Source organism: Agelaius phoeniceus, chromosome 5 (genome assembly GCF_051311805.1).
Source record: "Agelaius phoeniceus isolate bAgePho1 chromosome 5, bAgePho1.hap1, whole genome shotgun sequence".
NCBI classification, from domain to species: Eukaryota; Metazoa; Chordata; class Aves; order Passeriformes; family Icteridae; genus Agelaius; species Agelaius phoeniceus.
In genome coordinates this window covers 53897380-53913990 of record NC_135269.1, presented here as the reverse complement: position 1 = coordinate 53913990, position 16611 = coordinate 53897380, and the positions used below count along the sequence as shown (strand labels likewise).

At 42.8% G+C, this 16611-nt stretch overlaps 1 pseudogene; it reads right to left on the bottom strand.

Annotated features, from left to right (window-relative positions):
* Positions 1-15239: 15239 nt before the first annotated feature.
* Positions 15240-15956, bottom strand: LOC129120074 (tetraspanin-7 pseudogene; annotated as a pseudogene).
* Between the last annotated feature and the right edge of the window lie 655 nt (positions 15957-16611).

Here is a 16611-nt window from a genome sequence, read left to right as displayed (position 1 = left end):
TTCTGTTAGCAATCATCTAACCAACTTTCTATGTGCACTAGGTAATTTGTATGTGCTGGTCCAATTATGTCTTACTCCTGGAGAATAATGCCTAGTATTTAGTAGAACTGTTATTCCAATGACACATTACCTCCCAATGTTTCTGTTAAAATATCTTCTTGATAGCTCCCTTAATCACCTTCTGAAATGTTAATATGTATCTGCCCTTGTGTCAATATATTAAATACTTTTCTTTTACTTAGAGAGTTCAAAGGCAAAAGCTTTACAAATGAAATGGAGTCAAGTATCCTCTACATTAGCCTGGGCCATTTATTTTGCTATCACTTGGGCTGGACAAGGAGCTGCTCCTGCTGGCAGGAGTCCTGCTGGGCTGTCAGGATGGGCCCACTTGTCTTCAGCAAGGCAGAGGCAGCAAATTGGCCCTTGTCCTCAGAAAGGCTGTGACTGAAGGGCCACAAGTTTGCTATGATGGAGGCCACTTCCTGCTGAGTGTCCTCCATCACAGCAAACTTGGCCAGCTGGAGACTCTACTTCTGAGGCATAACCAAACCACCAATCACAGGCCATAGAAATTCAGGGGGAATTTAAAATGGACTGCTTTATTCAGGACAGGACCTTTTTGTTATAATCTGAATTATTTTCATGATTTAGTTATTAAGGTTAGCCAGAGAGTTCTGAGAGCTCATTACTTTAGTACATGTGAGGAAAAAAAATATAAATAGAGTTGTAAAATATTTTCTGAAGTATTGCTTTTTCTGGCTCCTGCAAAAATGTTGGGATGAAAATACCTGACATATATACAGGAAAAGCAATGTACAAGATGAAAATAGAGATGACAGCGGATACATAAATGAAATTAGTAAATCAAAACTCAGAGATAATTAAACAAAAACAGCTTTGCAATTTTGTACAGGCAAGCAGCCTGCACCAAGTTGTATATTTACCCAAGATTGTACAGGTAAAATGAAGGTGTTCTATGTGCTATACTTAAACTAAATGTCAAGGTCAAATGGCACAGTGCAACACTCCTCTGTGAAATGAATTTTCACTGACCTTCCTGCACCACCTCTCTACCATGCTGCTTTCAGCACAGTGATAAACACTGTGGATAACAGATGCTGCTTTGGGGAACAGGATTTGGGTATAGAAGCCCCAGATATTAAGATTGTAACTTGTCTGATTTTATTATTAATGTGTCTGTTGCCAGCTGAGTTACCATACACAAAGAAATTCATTTGGGCAAGCATAACCTCTGCTTCTCTGAGGAGTTTCACATTTTTTAATGCAAAGGCAGCAATGCATTAGGCTGAGCACACCGACACTCTGTATCCTGATTCTTGAAGTTTCTTCTTCATCCAATGGCTCATACAAGCCTGCCAGCTTACAAGACATCAGGCTCCAGCCAGGCTGCTTCAGGAGGCCACACCTGTCTCACCTGCAGGAACCATTCCAGCACTATCTGAGGCCACATTAAAAAACCCACAGTGCCTCACCTCTGACACTTTCAAGGTGGACAATATGAGGACAGGTGGGTACATCGATTTATCCACCAGCTGCAGCAATTCCACTGCCTTTCCATGGTGGTATGAAGTGAGGAATTCAGTTCAGTTCTTACATTTCCTATAAAAATATGCAATTAAAATGTACTTAGCAATTTTGGATCAGTGGATAAGAACTTGGAAGTAGACAGATTTTCTCCCCTTTTCCTAGGGTTCAGTGCTCTGAAGTGGGATGCAGTTCTTTCTCTCAGCACCAGCACTCCTTTACTGTTAAAACTGTCCTATTCATTAAGAATTTTGCAGTAAGAAAGATTCTTTCTAGTCAGTGAGCCTGACACAGTGAGAGCACACGAGACACCAGGTAGAGAACCTGCCTGTGTGTAAACTGTGTTGAGCTGCAAGGTGCTGCTCAGGGCTCATTTGTTGCCTCTGGGAGCTGACAGCTCTGCCCAGCAGCTCTGGCTGCCCAGCGCTCCGTGCAGGTGGTGAGTGCAGGAAACAGCATTGCTACACACAGCACACAGCCAGCATTTCTGAACAGCTTCTGCCAGCTGCTCCTGCTCCTCTCCCCCTCTCACCAGGAGACAGACCTAAACACTATTAGTTTGTTGACAGGAGCTGCCTTTGGTACACACGTGGAAATTTTTCTGTTAAATTCAACATAGGCATTGATCACAATCATTTCATGTGGAAATGAAAGGTTCAAAAAGGAACCAGTTTCTATTCCTTCTGATAAATTAATCCAAAAGGTGACATTTTGTGTGTCATTAAGCCAGTTCTGTATAGACTCACTGATTGTCCAGTTTTTCTCGTTAATATTCACACACATCCATTATTAACATCATTCAAAGAGATAAAATGTTTTAATTTGTTGCCATTATGTGTCATTCTATCATTTGGCATGATTTAGTATGATAAGTATTTGTAACAATCTCAGCCCTTATCCTGGTAACTAGGTTTAATAACAGGCTTCCTAAATGACCTATGAGAGAAATTAATCCTGCATATTGCATTAAGTATGCATTCACCCAGTGGCAACAATGAAAGTTCAAGCCTTGCCTGAAGCTAGACTTAAGAATTAGCAAAATTTTAACAGTTTAAAGCTAAAGTCACCTTTTATGTAATTTCTTATTGAGAAATAATCATAGCATTGGTCTTGCATGCAACTTGCAGACACAAGCGTTTATAGATTTTTTTTCATACTCTTCTCCTTACCATTTGTTATCAACCAAGGTAACTACACATCTTTGCATGTGTTGTACAGTCGTTTCTATCAAGAATTTTATAATCAGTTTCTTGAAGAAACTAAAATTTTTAAATTGCAACATGAAATCTAAAACTATCGCAAGTGCAGGTGACAGAAATAGAGAAAATATGTTTCCCAAAATCTTATGTAATACGATCTGAATTAATCTCAATGATAGACAGGGAGTAGAAATTCTTTTTTACTAAATTGTCTGGAAAGAACACCCTCCTAACAGTAAGCAGCAATGTTTGTTCTTTCACTATCATAAATCATATGTAGCTAAAAACATTAATCCCTCACTTCACTCACAGCTTTGATGAGTAACATATTAATATTGCACAGAAAGAACTTGGAACATTTTCTCATATACCTGTCATGTGTGCTTTGTGTTTATGCTAATTTATTTTATGGAATTAGAGTGCTCCCAGTGGTGCTGCAATGAAATCAGTGCAGTTATTGTAATTTGATGTACCTTGCCAGGGGAAAGGTCAGCTTTCAAAGAAGAAGGAATAATTTCACCTTTCTCTTCATGAGCCAGATTCCTTTCTGATGTGTACATATAAAGCCTAAGTTTCCATCTCTTTTGCTGGCTGACAAATTTACTGAATTCTTTCTGGAAAAAAATAAAGAAAGAACTCAGAGTAACCCTTAGCTGAAAGCATTTTCAGGCTGCATTTAGAAATCACTTTACTCATTTCTGAAATGCAGTAACCCCAAGTGAAGTAAAATGGCTTTTCTAATAGGAAGCAGTGTCAGACAATTTCAAAGCAAAATTTCAGGGGGAATGGAGAGAAGTCAGGCTGTAATTACACCTGGTGAAAATTACCCAGGACTGAAGGCTAATAGAACACTTCTTTTTAAGTCTCATGGGATTGCTTCAGGGACAGAAGGCAGCAGAGAATTCTCATCACGGGACGGGAGCAGATGAAGCAGAACAGAGAGATAAGAGCCAGTCTGTTGAAGAGACAGAGATTATGTAAAGGAGAGTGGGGCTGGCTCTGGGTGAGCCACCTCCAAACTGCTGAGCAGGGTAACTACCCACTGAGGCATGATACTGCAGTTTTGGGTTGGGCTGTTTGGAAGCCCAAGCCCATCTCTGTGAAGCCCCACGGCTCCCTGCTTGTCCACATCAGCCCAAGCAAGCACTTACTCAGGAGTTTCCACATCTCTGTACACAGTCTGTAACATCCTCATGCTCTAAATTATCTGAACAAGTACAGTCATAAATATCCAGGGATCTCAAAAGTCCCCAGGGAAATTAAACAGCTCTTTCTAGGCAGGCTTTGTGGAAACTAAACTTCTTTTTGGAAAATATTGGTTTTGCACAAGTAGAATTTATACCATTGTTCTGGGAGGGCAGTTTCACAGCTGGCTCCAGGTAGGATAATGGAGCTCAGCTGGCAGCCCAGCCCATGTGCAGAATGCAGCCACAGTGTGCAGCAGCCACACTGCTGCTGGAGCCACTCTCTCCCTCAGGGCCCTGTCTCTCTGTCTGCAACAAGGATTAAACACATTTTATTTGTACATTTTCTGACGGGCAAGGTCAGTCTCTGCAAAGACGGGTACCGGATCACGTCACGCTGCATCCGAGTGTCAGTGACCCATGAAATTAAAGGGCAATTTTTGGTATTCACTCGGGACAGCCCGGGTTTCCCAAAGGTAGATCTGCACAGAAAATCCTAGCTAGACTGAAGAAATTATTGGTAGGTGGAATAAATACCCGAACTAAAAACATTAAAAAATTACAAGTGGAGCTTGAGTCCAGTGAAATGGAAAAGTGGTGGTGGTTTCAGCCTGTTTTGTTTTGGTTTTTTTATATCAGAGAACAAGATACAAAACAAGGAAACAAAAACAATCCTAGAGATGTGCTATATCTTAAAATCTTTGGGCAACTAAAACTATAATATAGTGATTAGGGCAGCTTATAGGGCACATCAAAACCAGCACTGGTATCTGCAAGGATCTGTCTGTTGCCAGGTTTTGGCAAGAATTTGAGTCCTCTGAGACACTGTGAATGGGAAACAGCCTGTAAGGAATTGTCTCTTTCCACAGCTGTGGTCACAGAGGCCATCCTCTAATCCTCCCCCTCAGTATGTAGTCTGAGACTGTTTACTGTGAGGTCTTGGTGATATACAAGTCTGCCCCCACACAAATCTGAAACCATCTAGATTTGGTGATGCAGTGAGTGAGGGTCCACATGACTGAGTTGCAGTCTGCCTCTGTTTTAAATGACTTTGGAAGGGATTCCCAGAAATCCCACATAATGTGACATGGTATCCAGTTGCCTGATCTGTCCCCTGCTAGCTTGACAGACACTAGCTTTTGGATATGTCCATTGCACTGTTAAAAGCTTCCTGGAGTTTCTCCATCTGTACATGCATTACTGTCCTTATAATAACATTAATACATTCTCAGAAAATCAATATAACAACATCAGTTACATTGATATCAATAATCAATATAACAACAATCAATATAACAGTATCATTATTTACCAGCCCAAACTTTCTCATGAGATGAATAGGAACAGTTGTGCAGCCACTAAGAGACTAAAAATTTCTCAGCCTGATAGTCTTTAAAAATTAGACAAGAATTACTTTTTGAACACAAAAACTGCAGATGACTGATGTTTGCATCAAGAAAAAATTCATGTCAGCTTTCCAATGTCTAATACAATTATGTCAAGCACTGACTTTTTATCACGTGTAAAGGGCCCTCTAGGAAAATGTGTCCATGCACCATTTTAATTGGAATGACAAGCAGCATTGCAATCAGTGATTTCTCCAACCTACCACACCTGCTTGGTATTTGGTGCCATAGTCTTGCTATCAGCCCAGGGTACAAAGCAGAGATTTGCAGGAGAAAGAAAAAGAAACTCAACATGAAACTGTATAGTACAGTCCTTTTTGCCAGAAATGGTGTGAATACCTGCCCTGTTGAAGTGCAAACATTTTCTTATATCAAACTTTATAAAACACTTCAGATAATCTGCCTGGAAATGAGATGCCTGGCAGCAAGGTGAACAACTGGTTTCTTGTCTGTTCTTTACATAAGGCACTTTATGTGCTCTACTTATTAAAAAAGTAAAATTAAGGGATTTTGAAGCTAGGAATTGCATGTTTTAATTGCAGGTTCTTGTTTAAAATACTAGCAATAGACCAGGAAGTCCTTACATAAGGGCATTATGAAAAGGTTTCTGGCATTGGTAAGATAAACTTAAGTTACATGACATTGATATTGATGTTTTCTTGGGTGTTCTATAACAGCATTTTAAGAGACATGTTTCATTTACCTATTGAATTACTCTATTTGATCCAAATTTTAAATAGTCAGCTTAAGCATTTATCTTCTCCTGCCTCTTATTTTATACAAAAAAAAAAAGGCTGCCTGGATTCCACAGTTCAGATTTATTCATGCCCAGTGAATACAGGGCACTGTCAGACACTAAAGGAATTGGGAATATGGTGGCTTGTACTTTGATCTGGAGCATCCCCAGCTTTGGAGCATCCCCAATTTTCAGGCCCTGTGTCAGGTGACATGTCATCAACAGAAACAAATATCAGAACAACTCTAAATTCCAGTAATCTCTTCATCTCTCCCAAGGAGATCTGTGGCCCAGAACAGCCAAACCATTCCCTCTTGCATTCTCAGCACTTTCTCTATAGTCCAGAACAGTTCAAGTCCACATGTTCAACATCATTACTCCCTGAATTTGCTTGCAACATGCACTGGCACAAAGGATTCCACTGAAAGGAAAACTTCCTGCTGTGCCTGTAAAACTCCTATTTCCCAAAAAGCATTGTCCCAGCAGGTGGGTACAGAGAGCCTAAGGGTACCTGAGAGATACTTTTGGTCTTCTGCTTTCTAAAATGTGTCCACATGAAGAAAAATACCAGCTATAAGCTCAAGGCATACTGTTTGGTAAGTACAGGACCATTAAAGTGACATCCACTCATTCTACAGAAGCTTATTGTGAACAAAACGTAGTTGAAATGTTCCAAAATGCATTGTAGCACATTTTCAAGATCAAGATTTTCTTAGCAGGTTAAAATTTATAATACATTTGCAATCAGCTTTTATCCTGGCCTCTTCAGAGTGTGTAACACATTCCCATTATACAGAAAATAAAAATGCAGGGTTGTGCTTAGCCATATTCTATTACAAAAGCTGCTGCATGCCAAGGCAAGGCTTCAAGAACACTTGACTGGCCTGTCACATCTGTTAGTACTCAGCAGCTATTGTTTAACATCTGGTCATATTTTTCAAGAGTTTACATTCAATCCTACTATGAACCAGCAGTTTGACTGGTGCTCACAATGGGTACAGATTCCCCCAAGCTGGTAACAGCAGTGAGTGAACCCCAGAAGTGACATGCAGAGATGCTTCAGTCAGCTCTGTGGGAGCCATCACTGCAACCAGAGGCAGGGTTAGCTAGGCCAGCATGTGCCCCAGCTGGGCAGATTTATTTGGGAGTCACCAAGTGAGATGTCTGTCCTCTGTCTGAGTTTCTGCTCCTGGCTATGCCATGGTTCTTCAGCCCTTCTAAGCTGAAAACATCCTCAAGAATGGGTGAGGGAAGGACAACTGCACAATAGGAACTCATACCCAAGTGCCTGCACTCAGCACAGCATCAAATCAGTCAGTCCAGCTTAAGAATAGGAGTAGAAGATGAATGATGTACAAAATCTCTGGACACAAATATTAACTGACTTCTCCTGAAATTGCTGGACAGGATAGCAGAAAAAAAATCACTGCTTCTTGTTTCTGGCATAGTGGGACTGAAATTAAGCATTTGCCTTCCTTGCAAGTAAAGAAAGACCTATTACAATGCACTGCTACCCAGTGGCAATATTCTACACACTGTTTGCTCACGTAATGATTGTTCTTTCCTCCTCAGTTTTGACTCAAACCCAAAGTGTGACTTACATGCATGTCAGTTCCTACAAGTGACCACTGCGTGATTAAACACAAGAATGCAGCATCTGCAAATGTAGACAGCTCTGATACCCAGAGAACTGCATCTTGGGCATACTAAATCATGCCATGAGAAACATGAAGACAGCTATTTGATGACCCCCCCCAAGCCTTTTTGTCTCCAGGCTGAACAAACCCAGCTCCCACAGCCTCTCCTCATATACCATGTTGCCTAGCTTCCCAACAAGCTTAGTGGCCCTGGGCCAGATAAGTCACAATTTATCAACTGTATCTCATCCAAAACTGGACACATTGGTTCCAACACAACCTCATGAGTGCCAGAGAAAAAGAATTAATATTTTCTTTGATCCTGCTGGCTACAGTTCTGTTAACACAGCCCAGAATGTGGTTGGCTACCTTTGTCACAAGAGCACCCTGCTGACTCTTTTGACCTAGCCTCCACAGCTGCCAGGTCTTTTTCTGCAAACCTGAGAACAGAATAAACTTCTAGAACCTTCAAAAGTAGTCCCAAGGAGAATGGTTTAATGTTTCTTTCTTATCTCTAGAATCTACCCTTTGATGAATTGATACCCTCTGGTAACATTCCCAATTCACATTAGCTCCTTACACCTGAGCATGTGCTCACCCATGTGAGCAAACAGCCCCTGCAGCACAGTGCCAGCACAGCACAGATAACTTGCAATGATCCATCCTGCAGGAAACTGCATGGGCTATAGAAACAGAGCACCACAGGCTGACCACACTACTTCCACATCCCTGAATAAATCAGCAGGGATTTGGGAGCTGTGATGAGATGGACTGTGAGGTCTGCCTGCTCCCATTGCTAGCCAGCAGATGGGACAGTCTTCTTTAAGATCATCAAGTCGAGCCATTAACCCAGCACTGCCAAGGCCACCATGTCCCTAAGTGCCACATCAACCTGTCTATTAAACACCTCCAAGGACAGTGACTCAACCACTTCCCTGGTAAGCTTGTTCCAATGCTTGACCACCCTTTTGGTGTATAAATCTTTCCTAATATCCAATCTAACACTCCCCTGCTGCAACTTGAGGCCATTTCCTCTCATCCTTGTGTGGGAGAAGAGGGTGTCGAATACTTTTTAAACCTCATTTGAAGCAGAATAGCATACCTTGAAAACATGTAAATACAGGATTAAAATCATATGATAAAAGCCAAGAGGGAAGAACAAAAAAAAAGGAAGTTCCCAACTAAGGATTGTACTACAATGTCATAATTAAAAGCTGGAGAGGAAGCAGCAGCAGGGGAATTACTTTAATGAAGCTTAGATGGTACAATTGAGTAAACTCTGAAAAACAAATGGCTTAAAGGGAAGCAGGGTTTTTTCTTTATTATAGTCTCTGTGGACAGGCTGATTAATCTATGTTTTGTATTATAAATTAGAAGCAAACAAGACACTGAGCAGTGCAGGCTCAGAGAAAAATAGTGATGTCCTTTTTTATGGGTGAAATATGTAGGAAGCACAGGAGAAATCTTATTGGATCCACCAGCAGGGACAGAATGGTTCTTCAACATCACTGCTAAGCCCCCTGCTAAAGGAAAAGAGCATGATGAGTGTCTTAAGGCAAAAATTGAGTAAGAAATAAATGTGAATGTCATAAGCACACAAGAAACATCAGATAGAATGGAAATAAAGGATGACATCCCTGACACACTAGAAGCATGACATATACAACACATGCTAGAAAGCTGGCTTCGAAACGGCACTTCACATCATCTCTTCATTTCTACTTGTCAGCTGTATGAACCATGTGTATGTCTCAATGCCCTCTACCAGGAGACTTAAAATTATCTGTATTCTGCTTTTAAGCCATGAGACTTGTTTTCTGGGACCTTCATTTTTTCTCCACTAAGTATCTCGTGACACATTTATTTTCTGATGAGTTAGCTCAATGGTACCTTCTAAACATTATTAATTAAATTATTAATGTAATCACTAGAGCTGATCAAAACCCACTTATTTCCATGTAAAATTACTAGTTTATCTTCTGCCTAAGTTTCCCAGAATATTATCACTTTAACAATACCATCAAGTCAACAAAGATGATACATGCAAGGGGAGCAGAGAGCGAGTGAGGAAGAGCAGAGAGGAAGTGTTGCTTTGCTAAGAAACAAATGCCTAATAGAAAAATAGCTATCTGAAATTACTGTTTAATTATGACTTTCTGTCAAATTTTTCATATAATTATAAACTACTAGTGCTAGAAAAGTGCTGTTACTAAAACAGGCAAATCAAAAGGCTTCTTTTCAAAAACCTCTCCATCAAGGAGCTCAGATGTCGAAGGATTGCCTGACCTTGGGGTGGGAAGCTAGAAAATAAAGGAATTTGTTCACGGGAGCCCATAAGGTAGAAGAAAACTAATAACTGAGATTACAGATAATTACACTCCAGGAATAAGAAGTGGAATTAGAGAGGTAGATGGAAGGGCAAAATAGATAAGAAAGTGTGAACATGCCACACTGGTGGGAAATTTTGCAATATTAATGAGTTTCCAATTCTGCTTATACCTCAGTTATTCTGATATTTTCTTTACCTGTTTCAGTGAACAACCTTTTCCAAATTATGAGATAAGTATATTTAGCTGTTGGATTTGTGCTTTACCTACATGATTATTTTCCCTGAACTCTGCACTGAAACTCAAGGTGCTACTGCATCTGACAAGCCTCCACCTCTTCCTCTTCTGAGAGTTTCCAGGCAAGAATGGCAGTCCCTGGGATTACTGGGACACCAGTACACTATGGCAAAGAACAAGGCATAACACTCCAGCACAACTACTGAGAAGACTATCTTGTCCTAGAGGTGGCTTTTGGCCAAATATCACTCTACACAGTGCTGTCTGCCAAATCAAGGAACCAAAAGCAGAGAAACATCCCAGGAAGGTGCTCTCAGAACAGCAGTAAAGCAGTAGAACTACTGTTCCTGATGCTGACATTTTAACCAAGATATTCTCAATCCCAACCCTCCAGTCAGTCCTAGAAGTGACCACAGATACTCTCAGTGCCCCATCTCTGTGACCTGGAAGAAGTGAAGCTATCTGAAATTATTAACAATAAGCATGAAATATTCCTCTTCTTAGGTTTTGATCCCTAAAGTGCTGATACCTCGGGATGGTGCATCTCAGCTAAGACAGAGAAAAGCTGTAGAACCATTATTTTGGGAAAACTAGAAACATGAATTACCAAGTAGTATTTGATATATTTTTTATAGTGTTAGGATGGAATATGATAGTCTTTCAGGAATCATCAGTCCCAAGGAGTTGTCTGTCTTGGTCAATATGAGCATTGCACTTCCCTCTATTTTGTTGTGGCCTCGCCTAAGACTCAAGATACTGTTCAAAACCAACAAATACAAATCTTATATTCATAAGGCATCAGTCTGAGTACCCTAATATGACAAATCAGGGATAACATCTACAAAATGGGAATAGTCTAAGATTGAAGCTTCAAACGCTACTTAACTCAAAATTTAACCAACCTTAGAGTGACTCTAGACATAAGGAGAATGAGTGTACAAAGCTGCACAGAAACCACTTCAGGTAGATTAGAGAGATCTTTATAGAATTAGAGCATATGAAATAATGTTTAATTTGATAATTTTAATTCTGTAGCCCAGATAAGATGCTTTAATAAATTCTACTTTTTAGATTTAAAAGCATTAACAAAATATTTCCTCCTTACAACAGAGTAGTGTGTGTTAATTGCAAATCAAAGGTAATGTGAAGGACAGAGTAAGTTCCTTAGTTTGCTTCTTTTTTTCTGTCTCGTTCACAAGCAAATCCATATATTTGACCAATATGCTTCTGAAGAATGTGTACGTGTGATGGTGTTCTCTATGATGACATGGGACACTATATCGTTTGATATTTGCATTTTACTGGCCCAGAAAGTGGATGGTGACACTAGAGGGCACAACAAAGCAGGATTCAATTGTGATACTTTAAGTAATTTCTCAGCAAACTAAAATGGCATATTGAGCAAAGTGAAATCTGTGGGTTTGAATCACATAGAGTTGAGTAGGAATACATACTTTTACCATTTTGAAGCACAATGGAGGCATGACCAATGAAATATTCACTTCTGCTGTCAAAAGGCTTACCCTACAGGGACTGAAACAGAAGGAAACAGAAGAATCACAGGAGATCCTACCACTAGGTTGTTTTGCACCCTAGTTTGCTTTGAATGTCTTTCCAAAATATCATCCTGAAAAGCTTAAAATTCAAGGAGACAACGTGACTACCATTAACTTTTCAAGTTGCACAAAGTAAACAGCAGCATTTAAAAGTAAACTCTGCACACATTGGAAGGCCAATTGTTTAAGTTTTCTAACCCCAGAATAGCCATCTCTTATTTTAAAATTCACCTATTCTTATTTAAAAATTCATCTGTGATAAAGGCCATTTTTAGTTCTGGTTTTCTGTAACACAAAGTTTAGCTACAGCAAATAATTCATACTGGATGAAATATCAAAGCACTTTTGAAGTTTGAAAGATTTATATTCTTGGCATTCTAGATCAGCATTATAAAATAGTCCTTGTTTCATAACAAGGGTCTAATCTTAGCACCCTGTTAATCCTAAATCTCCCTTTGTCCAAACAACAGAGCTGTTGTTTCTACAACTGCAACATAGCTTGCTCCTTGATTTGAATAGCAGTAATGTTAGAATTTATATTAGCCTTTTGTAAAAAATTGTATGATCTTTTATTAAAATATACCATTTTGATGAGTGACTTTAAAGTTGAAGCGGATGACAGAAGACAAACATATTCCAGCAAGGGATAGATGGTGCTGTCCAGAGTAACATTTTCCAGTTACAGCCATTTTGTAATGGAAAATCCAGATAAACTGAATCCAGATAAATTTTAAAACTTAGAGTAAGATTTTGTCACTGAGCACAAAGAATTCCAGACAATTGAAACAGCTACTGGGAATCACTTAATCTGGAAATTAATTAGAGAAGAATGACATTTCTTTCTTACAATTACAAAAGTTAACGTTGTTAATTCTAGGAACTGGCAATAAACATTTAACTAACACTTACAACCAGTTCATTAAATCTTTGGTGATATAAATATATTTAGCACTTATGTGGTCATTGCCAAGGTTTATCCTATTTTAGTGAGGGCAAGAATGCAGAGTGATGGTTTACATTTTTAATTATTCATTACACTCAGCTGATGTCCTCAGACACCAGACCCGATCACCATACAAACATACACTAGTATGTTTCAAACTTGCTTTTATTCTTATTTTGATATTCTTAGCAACTTAAAACCAGAGCAAATTCATTGAAGTGCACATTTACACTATGTGTGAATGTGTTTTAACAGAGTACTTCATTTTGACTGACTGTTATGTGTCACATAAAGCAACAAGGGTCAAAATCAAAGAAGAAATCAAAGAAGAAATAATTTTAGTCATCAGTGAAGTAAAAATAGAGCAATGTCATATTCTTGTAAATTTTCAGAGCCTATTAACTCAAATAAAGATCTTTTTATAAACCCAGAGCAATTCCATGCCCCTTTCCCACACTCTCTACAAATGCCTGTTTTAGTGCATCTATAATGGATCTTTTGAAAAAAATTTTTAAAACCCATAACATGCTTCTGTCTCTACATTTCAGTGTACACTTAATTTCACTTTCATTTAGTTGTACCTTGTGTAGACATTCAGCAATGCAAATACTCTGAGTTGACACAGTGACCTGTTTTGCTCTTAGCAGCTGCTAAACTTTATTTCTCAAGTACCATTTACCATATGAACTTTACTTTTTGCCCATTGTTAAAATTGTACATCATCTTGACTTCCAGAAAATAACAGGAACTCCACTATTGCATAACTCAAAAAATATACACAGACATTTACAAGCAAAAATAAAAAACATATTTTGTAAAATAGTAAACATCAGCCCTCAAAATTAAAGCACAGTTTTGCCTATAGAGATTCCTAACACATTTGCAGGGTCCACCCATGCAGATGAATACCCAAATGACTGTTCAACTACACTATTAACCTGGAACATGATTATCATAGCTAAATAGCTGCCTAATACATGAAAAAAAGCCTGGCCCCCAAAGTTGCTCCACTCCTCCCATGAAGCTACCAGACATCTTCTTTACTCATTTGATCATTCTCCACAGCTTTGCAAGCCACATTCCTAAGAGACGCCATGTTCTGGAGTTCCTTTGTGGGTCTTTGATTTCTTTTCTGAAATCATTCCTCCCCTGTTTGCTGGTTAAGGTGGGTATGTCTTTGTGCTGCGAGGTAGAGAAATACGTAAAAGTAAAGTTCACGGGTTTTAAGGAAGTGGAAAGAAGCCAGAGTTAAGCTATGAAAGTTCAGGACTCTCTGAAGTGCATGGCTTGCTTTTCCTCAAACTCCAAATGCAAACCCAGGTCTGTTGTGAAAAAACCAAAATCTTGTAGATTTATATTTCTGTCTGACCTGAATACACTCAGGGCTACACAGCAAGTCTTGGGGAGTCTCCATTTACGCTAAGGTTGTATACAGGTCTGGCTCCAAAAATGTAGGTGGGGGCAGACTTCAGAGACAGATTCTTTGAGAGAGGAAAATGTCAGAGTCTGAGAACTGTTTTCTAGAAATCCTTCTATAAAAGTCAGCCTGTTCCATTCATCCTGATGTTAACAGTAAAAGTCCAAAGCAAACTTCTGAAGGGCAATGAACCCTTCCCTCCTCTTGCCACCCCTCATCAGATCTGATCGTACAGCTTTTGCCATCTTCCTGTACGACAGGGACCAAGGTTTTAGGTCTTTTCAGCCCTGTAAAGATATCTATAAGCGGCCACACACTGCCTAAGAGGACAGGCATATTCTGAAGGAGGGAGTAACACTTAGAGCTGCAGCTCCACCTTTAGATGGAAATCGGCATTGGAAACACCATCTGCGGGAAAAGCACCCCTAGCAGCTGGACAGCTTGAATACACTCACACCGAAGGTAGGGTATCTGCGGCAATGGGATGCACGGTGCTGGACAAGCAGCTCCCAGTGCCAGCTGCTGGCGTGGCTGTCTGGGCGCCGCTGGACCAGGCCTGCCCCTCGTGCACTCCAGCAGCTTCCCAGTAACATCATTTTCCAGTCTCGGAAGAATACTCACATGGTGTAACGTCGAGACACCTCTCTTGCTCTCCTAGACCCTCTACTCTTTTCCTGGTCCACATTTATGTGCCTTGGTGTTTACATCATCCAGAAAACCGGCCAGCCTTGCCTCAGATGTCCCTGCTGCCTCAGAGAGTGATGTCTGTCCATGCTGCCACCACTCCCTGCAGAAGTTGTCCAGAGGCTCCAGTGGGGACCTGCTGCCCCACAGGACACATGGCCAGGCCAGCAGGCACCTTCCCAGCACCTTCCTCTCTGAAGGACTTGAGATGCTCATAGCACACCTAACAGGCTCCAGAGGAATGGAGCCTGGAGGAGGATGCTCAAGTGGAAATTCTGAATCTGAAGGAAGGCTATTCCCAGTGGGATGTATTCAGTTATGAGGGAAAGAAGAAAGCTGGAGGGGACTAGGGACAGGAGTGGGGGCATTCAGCGAGGGGTGGTGATGCCCAGCAGCTGGGGAGGGACGCGGGCAGCCAGCAGGCAGGCCAGCACAATGCCGACGAGCTGCAGCAGTGCCAGCCCCAGGGCAGCGGTGGCGACACAGAACATGTTGCTGCCGACGAAGGCGGACACCCTGCCGAAGCAGCCGTCGCGGTGCAGCCAGCGCACGTCGGGCGGGCCGCGCTGGCAGCCGCGGCGGGCCCGGCAGCAGCTGAGGGGCACCGAGCCGTTCTGCTGCAGCGCCCAGGGCGAGCGCAGCCAGTCGCGGTAGCTCTCCACACCGCAGCAGGACAAGGCTCGCTGCAGCGCGTCCAGGGCGTCCGCCACGCCGTCGTCCTCCCCGTAGGCCAGCAGCGCCCGGCGCAGCCCCTCCTGGAAGCCCTGCGCCAGGGTCTGGCGGTACAGGAGCGCCGAGAGCCCGGCCGCCAGCCCGGCCGCCAGCACGGCGGCCAGGAAGGCGCTGTAGGCGCGCAGGAGTCCCCGGTGCTCCGTAGCGGCGCCGAAGCATCCCAGGAAGCCCCAGATGATGACAGCGATGCCGGTAGCCAAGAGGATGGCGGGGGCGCTGGGGTAGCCGCTGGCCGACAGCGCCAAGTAACTTCCCAGAGACACCTTGGCCCAGAGGCCGATGATGAGCATGGTCAGCCCCGCTGCCCAGAAGACGAAGCTGAAGGCCATGAGGGACAGCTTGAGCAGGGTCATGGTGCCCTCTGGCTCCGGTGTCGTGGGGAGTGCGGTGGCGGTCACGGTGAGGGCCTCCCGCGGCCGTCGGTGCCGCCGGGGGCTGCGCAGCACGGGCGCCTCGGTGCTGTCCGAGGTGCAGCCCCGCCGGCTCCCCGAGCAGCCGTCCGTCGGTGCGGCCCGGTGCCAGTGCCGCCGCTCCTCCGCCCCGTCCCCTTTTGAGGGCGCGGCCCGGTGCCAGTGCCGCCGCTCCTCCGCCCCGTCCCCTTTTGAGGGCGCGGCCCAGTGCCAGTACCTCCACCCCGTCCCCTTTTGAGGGCGCGGCCCGGTGCCAGTGCCGCCGCTCCTCCGCCCCGTCCCCTTTTGAGGGCGCGGCCCGGTGCCAGTGCCGCCGCTCCTCCGCCCCGTGCCTCTTTGAGGGCGCGGCCCGGGGCGCTCGGCCGCGCTGCCGGGCTCGGCGGGGGCACGGAGCCGGCCGGGGCGAGCAGCTGCCCGGCCGCCGGCCCCGGGCTCTACTCTCGCCTCCCCGGGCGAAGTAAACGGGTGCGACTGGCAGCTGGCCCTGCCCGCAGCACTGCGGACCTGTGGCGGTGTTCGCAGGGGTCCCATGATGAGGGAAGAGACGAGAATGTTGACTCCATGTTTCAGGGGGCTTGATTTATTATTTTATGATATA